Source organism: Cibotium barometz, chromosome 4 (genome assembly GCF_041138505.1).
Source record: "Cibotium barometz isolate CiBa-2024 chromosome 4, ASM4113850v1, whole genome shotgun sequence".
NCBI classification, from domain to species: Eukaryota; Viridiplantae; Streptophyta; class Polypodiopsida; order Cyatheales; family Cibotiaceae; genus Cibotium; species Cibotium barometz.
In genome coordinates, this window is record NC_141049.1 from 13,342,755 (window position 1) to 13,355,401 (window position 12,647).

Here is a 12,647-nt window from a genome sequence, read left to right on the forward strand (position 1 = left end):
CCACATCTACATCCACATACATACATACATCCACATCCACATTCCACATTCACATCTATACATCCACATCTACATTCACATTCACATACATCCACATCCACATTCCCATACATCCACATCTATACATCCACATTCCACATTCACATCTACATTCACATTCACATACATGCATCCACATCTACATGCTTACCTCCATTTTCACATCCTCATTTATACACCCACATCCCATATCCACATTCATACATACACATCCATACATCCACATCTACATCCACATACATACATACATCCACATCCACATTCCACATTCACATCTATACATCCACATCTACATTCACATTCACATACATCCACATCCACATTCCCATACATCCACATCTATACATCCACATTCCACATTCACATCTACATCCACATCTACATCCACATTTACATCTATGCATATACATCTTCATGCATATATCCATTTTCATGTTCATACCTCCACACTCCCATCTCCATATCCACACATCCACATACATACATCCATTTTCACATTCCCATTTATATAACCCCATATACTTTCACATCTAATCTTTTACATCACATCCATTCTCGCCCTATCACAACCCATATACATCTTATCCTATCACATACACTTCTTACCTCATCCCCCCATACACATCTTAATTCATCTTATCACATCCTAACTTATTTCATAAGCATTTTATCACCTCTTATCACACCTCTTATCACATCCTGTCACTTTCCATACGCATCTTATCAATTCTTATCACATCTCATACACCTCTTATCACATCTTATCACATTTCATATCTTTTTTTTTTTTTAAAAGAGAATTCTTTTATTTGATATAAGATTTCTCTACACATTTATTTATACATAAATTCCATTTAAGGAGACTAACACTTTCGAAATTAAAATCAATCTTTTATGCATCTTCTTATGCATGATTTCAATTTGGTAGGGAATTATACTTTTAGAATAAAAGAATTTCTCTTATGCATCTAAGTTAAGCATAAAATCCATTTATGAGAAAAATCATACTTTTAGTATAAAAAGAATATCTTTTATGCATACCTATATGCATGAAATCCAATATGATAAAAGTAACACTTTTGATATAAAAATTTTTCCTTTATGCATACTTCTATGCATGAAAATTAAAAATGATAAAAGTAACACTTTTGATATAAAAATTTATCCATTATGCATACTTCTATGCATGAAAATAAAAATGGTAAAAATAACACTTTTGATATAAAAATTTATCCTTTATGCATAATATTAAAATTCAATTTCTCCATGATTATAATGAAATTCTTTCAATTAATCTAGGATGATGATTCCTAGAATATGGTAGGAAGTCCTCTTTTTATGCTTTGAATGAAAATTTTTTATGCATAATTTTTATAAAAATTTTGCCATAGCTCCGCTGCTATGACTGATAAATCTCCATTTTTTCTAAGGGATAAAGCTTATCATTAAGAAAATAATTAAAATGATTCTCTAATTGGATCCTTAATCCATAATGGATTGAATCATCAATATACATAAACTAAAAGCATAAGAAAAAGCCATTAATTTGGCCTCAAGCATAGCTTTATCTTGGGTTAAGGAAAAGCTTTATGAAAAGCTTGATTTGGATTGAGAATGGGTCATGAGTATGACCATTTCTTGAGTGAGAGAGAGAATTTACATAAGAATCATTAGAATTTAAACATAAATGAAAATTAACTTCAATAGCATTTATTAAATTATATAACTCTTCACTACTATTCAAACTTCAATAGCATTTAAAAAAAACCATACCAATTAAACTTCTCAAGCTTGAGAGGGGTTGAGAAGAGAGAAACATTGAGAAATTATAGAAAGATGAATATTCACTAAATTACCTTACAACTTGCTTGATTCTTTGTTCACGGTAGAGGCCCCCCAACCAATCAATTGGTTAAGTATGTTGATGGAGCCACTAATGGGGATTGAAGAAAGAGGGAAGCTCCAAAAACTAGTGAATTATTAAATGAATTCACAGTTCTTGGCTTAGGTGGAGTAGAGTAACGATGCATAAACACTAACTATTTTTCAACAAGGGGGAGGCTTCTATTTATAGGAAAAATTGAGCTCCTAACCAAACAAACTGATTCTAGAATTTTCTAAATCAGTTTGGTCAATATTTGACCATTTTTAGGTCAGTTAAGCTAACTTTATGGAACTAGACTTGAATGAGGAGAGAGGAGAGATGAAATATCTCAATTTTTATGAGTTTAAAACTCATTCAAGCATGTGAAATATGCACCTCCTTTAAAGAACTCCCCTTCCTTACATATGTGTCATAATGGAATCATTTTAATATTGCTCATAGTTTTTTTACTAATAAACCTTGTACATTTTCAACTCTTCATCTTATGTGAAATATGCACCTTCTTTAAAGAATTCCCCTTCCTTACATATGTGTCATAATGGAATCATTTTAATATTGCTCATAGTTTTTTACTAATAAACCTTGTACATTTTCAACTCTTCATCTTATGTGAAATATGCACCTCCTTTAAAGAATTCCCCTTCCTTACATATGTGTCATAATGGCATCATTTTAATATTGCTCATAGTTTTTTACTAATAAACCTTGTACATTTTCAACTCTTCATCTTATGTGAGCATTTACTCATTTTTGGATACCCAAAATATCTCATATTTTTAATATTGCTCATAGTTTTTTACTAATAAACCTTGTACATTTTCAACTCTTCACCTTATGTGAGCATTTACTCATTTTTGGGTATCTTCTTTTTACAAATTTGGATTTATCTCTTCCCTACACATGGATTGATGCTATTGGCCCATAGGAACCTTAATTGGACCATAGTCTAAAGATTTCTGAAAATCTAGACCCTTAGACTAAGGTTCTTTATACCTATTTCCAATTAATTCCAATTGCACATTGGAAAATTCTTTTTGAATTTCTGTTTCAGGGGAACTCATCTGAATTATAAGAGATATTTTTCTATCCAAAAATATTCAAAATCTGAATATTCTCTCTCTATAATAATTTTTCTCTCTCTAGGCTAAAATAGTTAGCAACAGGGTCTTTATATTTCTGAAGAGGGTTGATTACAGGGGAAGATACTAGACATCAAAAAGGGGGTGGGGGAGGAATCTTACATTGTCTGCCACAATGCCTCCTAGTGACCGTTCAGATTTGTGTGCCACAAGCTACCAGTTACACTCTGTATCTATCCAGGTCTGTGCCTGTCTCTCGTGGGTGTCTTTCTTATTCGTGTATCTTCTCTTGTGATGTACAGGCGCAAATCTAGTTGCCGACTGCTCCCATCTTGTTGCTTTGATTGCTCACTGCCTCTTTCTGCAAAACAGTGGCTTGAGCTTCTCCTTCTTGCTGTGCTGCTGAGTGATGAGGTCGATGGCGGCTCTCTTTCTTCATGGATGATGTTGGTCATGATGTTAACATTCCTCAAAGTATATCTTCTCTCACATAATGCTGCCCTTCTATTTGTGCTTAAGGCTTTTTATACAAGCTTATCTTGCATAGCCATGCTATTACAACAATGTTTGTTGCCCTGCAACTCCTCCTTGAGGTTTGCACAACCATCAATACGGTTGTTAACACTAGTTCTGTAATTGGACACTTAAGTGTCCTGAGACACTAAAGTGTCCTGAAAAGTTCTTGAATTTTTATGGGCAATCTATTAAGAGTTTTGAAATGCTTAACATCCACAGATGTTCCTCAAGACCCAAAAAATCCTTGAGATTTTTTAAATTCCCCTTTTCTTAGCTTTTGCAAGGCAATATTTTAATTTTCTTAGACACATGCTGATAAAATGCATGATTTTTGCTGTTTTCAAAAAATAGTAGTAATTTGGACATAACTTTTAGAAGGGACATAGTTTGATCATGAAACTTAGCTTGATGGAAAGCCCATGATGTAAGCTAAATCCTGGAATCATCAAACGACAATTATTGGATAAATTTTTGACTCGCTAATATTGAAATGACGTTTTTTATACAGGTGGAGCATGAATTTTTCTCCTTCCATATACAAGCTAATAATGTAAAACTTGAGGTGCACCCATGTTATATAGGGTAAATACTACTTTGTTTTGAATTTTCCAAAACTTTATAGCCACTTTTTGGGCCTCTTCTCATACATGGCCTTTTGCGCAACCTGTTTTTAATACATAAAATGTCTAATTATGAGCCTAATTTTGATTTTCATCAAAGGGGAAAGCTGTGTAAGTGCATTATTTGTTGTAACTATAGGTGTAGACTACTTGTGCAAGCATAGTTATGATTAGTTTTTGATAAAAGATGATCAAATTTTACATTTTTATTTTTTATAGTTTTTTTAGAACTAGGCGATAAGAACCTACTTAAGTGGAGGCCAAGTTAGTGTCATACACATCAAATTATGGCTTATTTATCTCATCTCAAGCATGAAAACCAATAATCAACATTATCATTGATAGGGCTACATTATTTTTTAGTGGCGTGATTGAGTTTTGATAATACGCGTTACTTTTGCTAATTTTATGTAACTTTTTTGGAAAAAATTCTAGGCAAGGAAAATGATTTTTTTGGTGAACTTCTACCTCCTTGGACTGATGTATGCTATCAAAATATATTGGGAAAAATGCTATTGATATCATTGGATTTTTTTTTGAGAGAATGATGCTTGCATATTTGGAAAAATCCTGAAAAATGTTCATTTTCAAGACATATGCTACTTTGTTGCTTATGTACTTCTAAATAAAAAGGCATTTTATATGTTTAGCATTTTTTACATAAGCATAGGGTTATGTTCTACATGCCCAATGAAGCATTTTGGTTTTTAAAGCCTACATTAGGAGTTTGATTTTTTTTCGCAACCCCCAAAAAAGGACACTTAAGTGTCCTGTTTTGGTACCAAACTAGTGTTAATGAGCTCCCAAGTGAGCCCCTCACTTTGCCTCATCCATTTAACCTCTCATTTAACCTCTCTCTTGAGGTGTTCCATTACCATTGACATAGCCTTCATGGCCTCCAAATCAGCATGCCCTTCCTTCAATGCATGCATCCATTCAAGGGTGCTTTTCATTTTGGTTTCTCTCAAGAAACCAAGGTGCAAACCAACGTGAAAACTCCAAAAGCTTTCACCAAACATTGCCCATCTTCTATGAGCAAAACCATGAGCATCACTCTTTCCAATGTGCTCAACCATGGACTTCTTCCAAGCCCATAACCGCTTGTCCCTTCTTAGACAAGCATTGCACCTCTTACACTCTTTGCCCAAATGCAAAGAACCATGGGATTTTCTCATCCCACAAATCAGCAACCCTTCTTCCATGCTCAATAACAGAAACTTGAGGCAAAATCACACTTTTACCTTCACAAAACTTTGTTGGCAGCTTTTCCTTGATGATGATGAAGACTCCATAGCCTTCATAATGCTGAAATCTCCATTTTCAGCTTCCTTGATGATGAGCAAGCTCTCCATGTTGCAAAACTCCATTTGCAACTCTCTTGGGCAGCTTCTATGCAACCTTCTTGTTGCAATTCTCCTCTCAAACTTGAGAATGGTAGCTCCAAATCTCTCTCAAATCCTCACAAATGCAAATCTCCTCTCAAATCCTCATCACAAATGCAAATCCAAATGATAATATGAGTGTGCATAATTTTTTTTCATAATAACTGAAATTAATGCTTAATCAAAGAAACACACAACCAAACTAATATACATAATAATCACCCATGACCAAGAGCCCATTTGGCTCTGATACCATGTTAAGATTCTAGAAATGGGATTGGTCATGGTGAAGGACATAGATTAAGCATAAGAATTAAGGTGGATTAAACCACACTAAGAACTCCATAACTAGAGAGAGAGGGAGATTGCACACTCAACACTATTCCCTTGTATTCACTTGCATATCACAATGAACCATACAATGATATAGGCTCTCTAGCCTTATCCCACTTTACACATCATCATCCATGTGGCAACTCCTTTTCCACTCTTTTAGTCAACACTCACACACCATACAATATTACATGTGGCATTCCATCTCACCACAATATCTTGCACTTCTAGAGTGCTTTCCCACATACACACATACACACAATATCTTGCACCTCTAGGGTGCTTTCTCACATACACACAACACCACGATTACATCTCTCAACACCCCCTCTTAATCGAGGTGTTCCACAACTCACCCATCATCCATCACCCATATCAATGTAGCATTGCACAACCGCAACCGCTACCTATCAACAATATATACATGATGTTGTATCACACACACATGCACATGATTATAGTGATACACATACACATTATGACACATATACACATGATGATAGACATACATACACATACATGATGATGATGATATACATGTAGTAGATGTGTGTGATCTAGATCATGAGGACATGATCTTGGGGGTAGGCATGGCAGTATATGCACATTGAGCACTACGAGCATCATAGAGTGGCCTATCTCTATTCCTAGTGATCATAGGGATACATTAGATGACCATAGTGATACATTCGACGATCTTGATGGGAATTCAACTAGTCATGATCATTTAGTTAGTCATACATCCCTAGTTACACATGGGGATGAAACTTCACATGTTGATGACATATCATAGACCATGAGGAGCATAGACCCAAGGTTCTAGTATTAGATGTGTTGGGATACTCCTCTAGAGTTATCACATGTGGAGAGATTTTGGATACGACCACTACTCCTAGTTTTTATAGCATTCTTGGCAACATTTGTGTGGATCGAGTTGTTGTGATTGAGTAGTCATGGATAGTGCATGAGATTAGTGATGAGTTCATGGAGGTGACATCATAAGAGTATGCATATCGATAATATTTTTATCATATCCTATGACATCAACCTCGAGAGCTTTGAATTGGATCTAGATATTTTCTTAGATCTAGTGTTGTTGGAGATTGATTTATCATGGGATCTAGGTCATATAGGGACACCATTGACGGAGATTGTCTATACCTTTGGGGATGACCTTAGTAGCCTTGGAGATTACATTGAGATAGTGAGTTGGTTGATACCACTTATCTCTCTTGTGTAGACACTTTGTCAATTCTTAGTGATGGTGATCTTTATGGTGATCCAGCTTTTGTTTTAGAGGGACACACACATATAGAGTGTCTTGTGCATGGGTCGGATCATAATTATACATACATTGATATGGTGGATCATGCCTTCGACTTTTTGAGTGGTGCTACATGGGATGATGGTATGGGTTGACATTTGACTCTACATGAGGCTGACCGCAAGCTATGTTTATTTGGCTCCCATGGGTGTTGGCACACGAGCCTATGTTCTTTGGAGCCATGACATTTTTCTTTGGATGCATTCTTTGCCATGCTTGAGGAGCATAGTTTTTGGATATGTGGCTCAAAATTTAGATGGACCTATGACATATCTCTGTCTTGTCCTATATCATGGTTCTTTTGTGCCAGGACCATTTGACATTTTGGCCAAGAGTTTTGAGCTTCTTTGGTGGATACCTTTCATGCCTAGATTTACACAATGGTCATGAGGATGGGTTTATGAGTTTTCCTTTCAAACCTGGAGCTACTATTTCTTTGGAGTCAAGATTTTCTTTTGATCTAGGAGCTACCATTACTTCGTCTTCAGAATTGATCTTTCCTTTCGATCCAAGAGCTACGACCATTTCAGCTTCCATGGTTTGGGGTGTATACCATACATATCAGCTTCATCACATCGACAGTGGTTCCTTATCCTCTCCACTTGCACAACCAGATTATCATGGGACCATTGCCTTGGATTTTTCATGCCTCGGATTTCTTTTTGATCTTGGCGGTTGCATAGATAGCCTCATCTCGTGACAGGATCCCTTCATCCTTTCCATTTGACCCTAGGGGTCATATGATTCATGTATGGGTTTTTCGCTACATCAAAATTCATCCATGGATATGATTTTTGGCTTTTGTACATAGCCACTTGTATATGTCTTTTCTTTGTGCATGACCACCCTTTGATTTTGAGGACGAAATCATTATAGGAGGGGATGGTTTATAACAAAGCACCAATTTTAGATTAGGTTTAGGATCTTGGTCATGGGCTTAAGTATAAAAGGGGGCTCATGGACTACTATTGTACCTTTTTGACACCTTTTTGACACCTTTTGATATCTTTTGGCATTAGTCATCATCATGACTTTTGGAGCCTCATGGATTTCAACCTTGGCTTATGGAAGGTTGTTTCTATCCTTTGGTGAAAGGCTAAATAACTAAGGCATTATGCATGATTACTTGATAATTGCATGTTAATTAGCATAATGATTATCCCAAATCTCAACTTATGATCACTCTATTCCAAACGACTACTATTTTAGGCCTAAAAAAGCATAGTTTCTTACATAAAGTTGATGCACTACATGTTCTCCTCCATGCAAACTCGATGTTATGCATTGAATTAACCACAAACTCGATGCTGCACAACATTGAATTTTTGTGGAGAAGTTGATGCGATGCATCAACTTTGCTCACAAGCATGCCAAAGATAGTGATTGTGATGTAATAATTCAAAAGTAACTTTTTTTTATTAGTAAAATAGCCCTAAAATCACTTCAGCCCAAAAAAATGATTGCTTTCTCCTTGGGCACTATATCGCTTGCATATATCTTCTTGCAATCCCTTTTTTCTATATGCCAGCTGGCAGCAAGCAATATATTTGCTTGATTTCATGCTACGCGGCTTCTGTACATTGTCTATACCACACTGTGACTAGTGAAATATGTTGACAAGAATATGGTGGGACAGAAGAGAAGGCGGCCTTCATCTAAGGCAAGAGCTTCTTTGCCAATCAAACTTTTTAGTTTTTCCTTTATTTGATTCCATTATAATGTATCCAATTCCCCGTGAACTCGATGCAATGCATCAAGTTTGCACGTAAACTGAAGGTTGAAAACAATCTACACTTAGTCTTTTTGTGAAATGCTTTATCTCTACCGTGCATCTCTCGATAATTGTTCTTATTCCTTCTCCTCTACCCTCAATGACCTGGCAACCATATCAATGTGGTGCATCAAAATCTAGGCCCACAAGTTCATCCCTTCTCATCTCTCCCTTTAGTTTTTCATACCACTTTACAACAATGTAAGTCCTCTTTCACTGAATGTTCTCTTGCTTTTTTTGCTGTTTTTCTATAAAAAATAGTTTTATTGCTTAATTCATTCTTAAATTCTTCTATAAAAAATAGTTTTATTGCTTAATTCATTCTTAAATTCTTCTCTTTCAATCGTATAGAAGTAGATTAATTTTTCATGTACTTTTACATAACACGAAGACACTAATCAAGAGTATAAAACTAATACTCAAGTCCAACCTATCTCTAATTCTTCTTGCGCACATGCATAAGGACCTCATATGCTCTCTGCTAGTCAATCATAAGCATAGTGAATTATTGGCCATCCCTAGAGAGTGTACAAAACTCAATACAACTTCAAAGTGCATGCAAATTAAGTTGCTTCTTTTGCGAGAAAAATACACAAAATTGGGCACACCTTGTTCGCAGTCTGTGACATGCGGTGACTATTTTTTTACAAACAATGGAATAGGTGGGTTCCTTTTAGTTTTTGTGTAACAGAGTAGGAAACTGAGAAATTTTGGCAGCCTCGTGGGGTTCACCTAAAAAATGTAAGTATAGAGCGTGAATTCAAATGAAGGGGTTTTTTAATTCAACATTTTAAGGTAATTTTATAGAAATACATTTAAAGAAGGGTTTTTTAAATCAATTTTGAAAAAACAAACCCGTAAGTTCACAAAGAAAAAAGGGTCATTTTATTAATGAAAAATTCACAGGTAAGGGGTTTTTTAATACCCCTTGAATGCACTTAATACATAGGGTTTCTTAGTAGGATTTACATGTGTGCATGTGAAGCATGCACACACATACATCAGCTGCAATTGAAAGCTGATTGTATGTAGCGAAGAAAAAGTATTGGTGCCACAATGCCCCATGAGAAGGAATGGTGAGATATTGTTTGTGGGTATCTTACACATGAATATACTAGTTGCCCATTTGTATCTTGGGTGATAGTTAGGAGATAGTTAGTGGTAGCTTGTGCGAGATGAAATCAACCACAAGGCCCATGAGAGGAACATACAATAGTCTGTCTTCAACAGCCCATGGTGTGCATATTGTTGCCAAAAAATTGTATACAACTGAAAATAGTAGTGTATGTAGGAAATGTTTCTCACAAGCGTTTTGATGATTAACTGGAGAAGTTCAATGCAAGCCCATGAAATGGATTTGAATTTAGAGAAATGGAGTTGAACTTATAGGTTCAAAGGCTAACTCAAAAAAGTCAAGAGCTGAGTGGTGAAAGTGAGAGGTTGATTTAGTCATACGGTAATCAAGCATAGTGTATAAAAGATCACACAAAAACAATTATCTTTCCTAATACGAGGATGTCCACCAGTGACGTATGGACTATTATGGTTATGCTGTCAAACTTTTACTTGAAGTTCTTGTGCACACGAGGAACACACATCTTTCCTTTCCACCATTTACGAACTCCATTCTCCACTAAGAAATTAAAAAATGAGCTTGAATTTGGTCTTATTGATGCATCAAAGTGAACTATCGCATCAATATTTAAACAAGTTCTTGTATAGCAAAGTGTCCTACTTTTATGTGTCCCTAATATATTTTTTAGTAGAATGTATGTTGATAGTAGATGATTAGACCAATATGGGAACATTGAACTTGTTGAATAATATGGATCATACAAGAGAGCATCATCACCTAGAGCCTCTCTAAGCTACCTGCTAACTGCACAGAGCTTTGATCCCCGAAATGAAGCATAATACATTACTGTTAGAATAATTAGGATGTCAAATAGCCATCCCTTTGTCCTCGGCTCCTAGAAATGAGTCCAAAAGCATTTCCTATCCATCATTGATAGAGCTGGATATCCCTGTCTCATCATGCACATATCTTGGGGTGGTCTTCACATCCCCTTGCTTCACCATGTTCCCCACAACACATGTAAGATTCACATGGACCATAAGGATCGAAAGTCTTGTAAACAGCCCTATTGAAAATGTGGACTAAGAGACTAAGTACATGGACCTTTATATAAATGTATGCTCCTATGTGTGTGCGTGCATGAGGAATGTGTGTGTGAGAGCATATATTGATACAAAGTTCTACACCCACTATAAGGCATTGATGACATTTGTGGGGATGTCATAATAGCTAGTCCATACTATGCGTGATGGATTTGATAGTTTATTGTCTTGTGGATGACTATCATGAGATTCTAAACCCACTATAGGGCATTGATGACATTTGTGGGGATGTCATAATGGTTAGTCCATACTATGCATGATGGATTTGATAGTTTATTGTCTTGTGGATGACTATCATGAGATTCTAAACTGCACTTTCTTGGTATATCTTTCTATTGTATTTGCAAAAATGCAAATTTCACATTGTAAAGTTTTTGTCTAAATTGTGCCCAATTGATATTGTGATAATTCTTTCTATTTTTAGTGGTGCATATTCCCTATCAACTATCCTTTTTATTATACTAATTCTTTCTATTTGTTATCTTATGATTCTTAGTCACATGGGAGATACTAAAATGAAATGATTATTTCACTTTCCCTTCGTAAGCCATTGCAACTTCGATGAAGCATTTGTGGACTTTTGTTTCATTAGCTTGCTCCTGATAGGCTTCATTATGGCTAAGTTTTCCCTATGTTTGTAGTTTTGATATAAACTCAATCGTAGACTTTGTATAGATGTCTGCTCTTGTGTGCATGCATGTGTGTGAGCATATATGGATACAAAGATCTACACCCACACTATAGAGCACCGACGATGACACTCGGGGGGGTTACCTAAAAATATGTAAGTACACCATGTGAGTTCAAATGAAGGGTTTTTTTAATTCGAACTTTTAAGGTAAATTTACAGAAATACATTATAGAAGGGGTTTTATAAATCAATTTTGAAAAAAAAAACCTGTAAGTTCATAAAGGAAAAGGGGTAATTTTATTCATGAAAAATTCACAAGTAAGGGGTTTTTTTAATTCCCCTTGATGAATGCACGTGATCTTTAGGGTTTCTTAGTAGTGCACCCCCCCAGCACGATGACATTGGTTGGGATGTCATAGTAGCAAGTCCATACTATGTGTGATGGAGTTGATAGTTTATAGACTTGTGGATGACTACCTTGAGGTTATAAATTGCACTTTCTTAGTAAATTTGGGCATTTTTCTAAATTCATCTAGGTATATATATATATAAGAAGTGTACAAGAGTGTGGAGTACTTTGCAGTATAGTTTATCGGCGGTCAGATTTTTTGTTCTAGATGCGTTTTGGGGGCCATTCGCGTGGTTTTTGATTTTCTGTAAACATCTTTGGGGATCGGATTTGCACTGTTCTTTATTGGATTCTAGAGTAGTTTTATGAGGTCTACTACATACGGGAGTGTAGATACACAAGAAATCATCTACGGGCTTCACTTCAGCGACATCGATCTCTGCATCTTTTATACGAATAAAATTTCTACTCACTATACTCTGCATTTCTTTCATAAACCTTACAGGCCTCCATTCTCAGAGACCTTATTACAAGCAACCT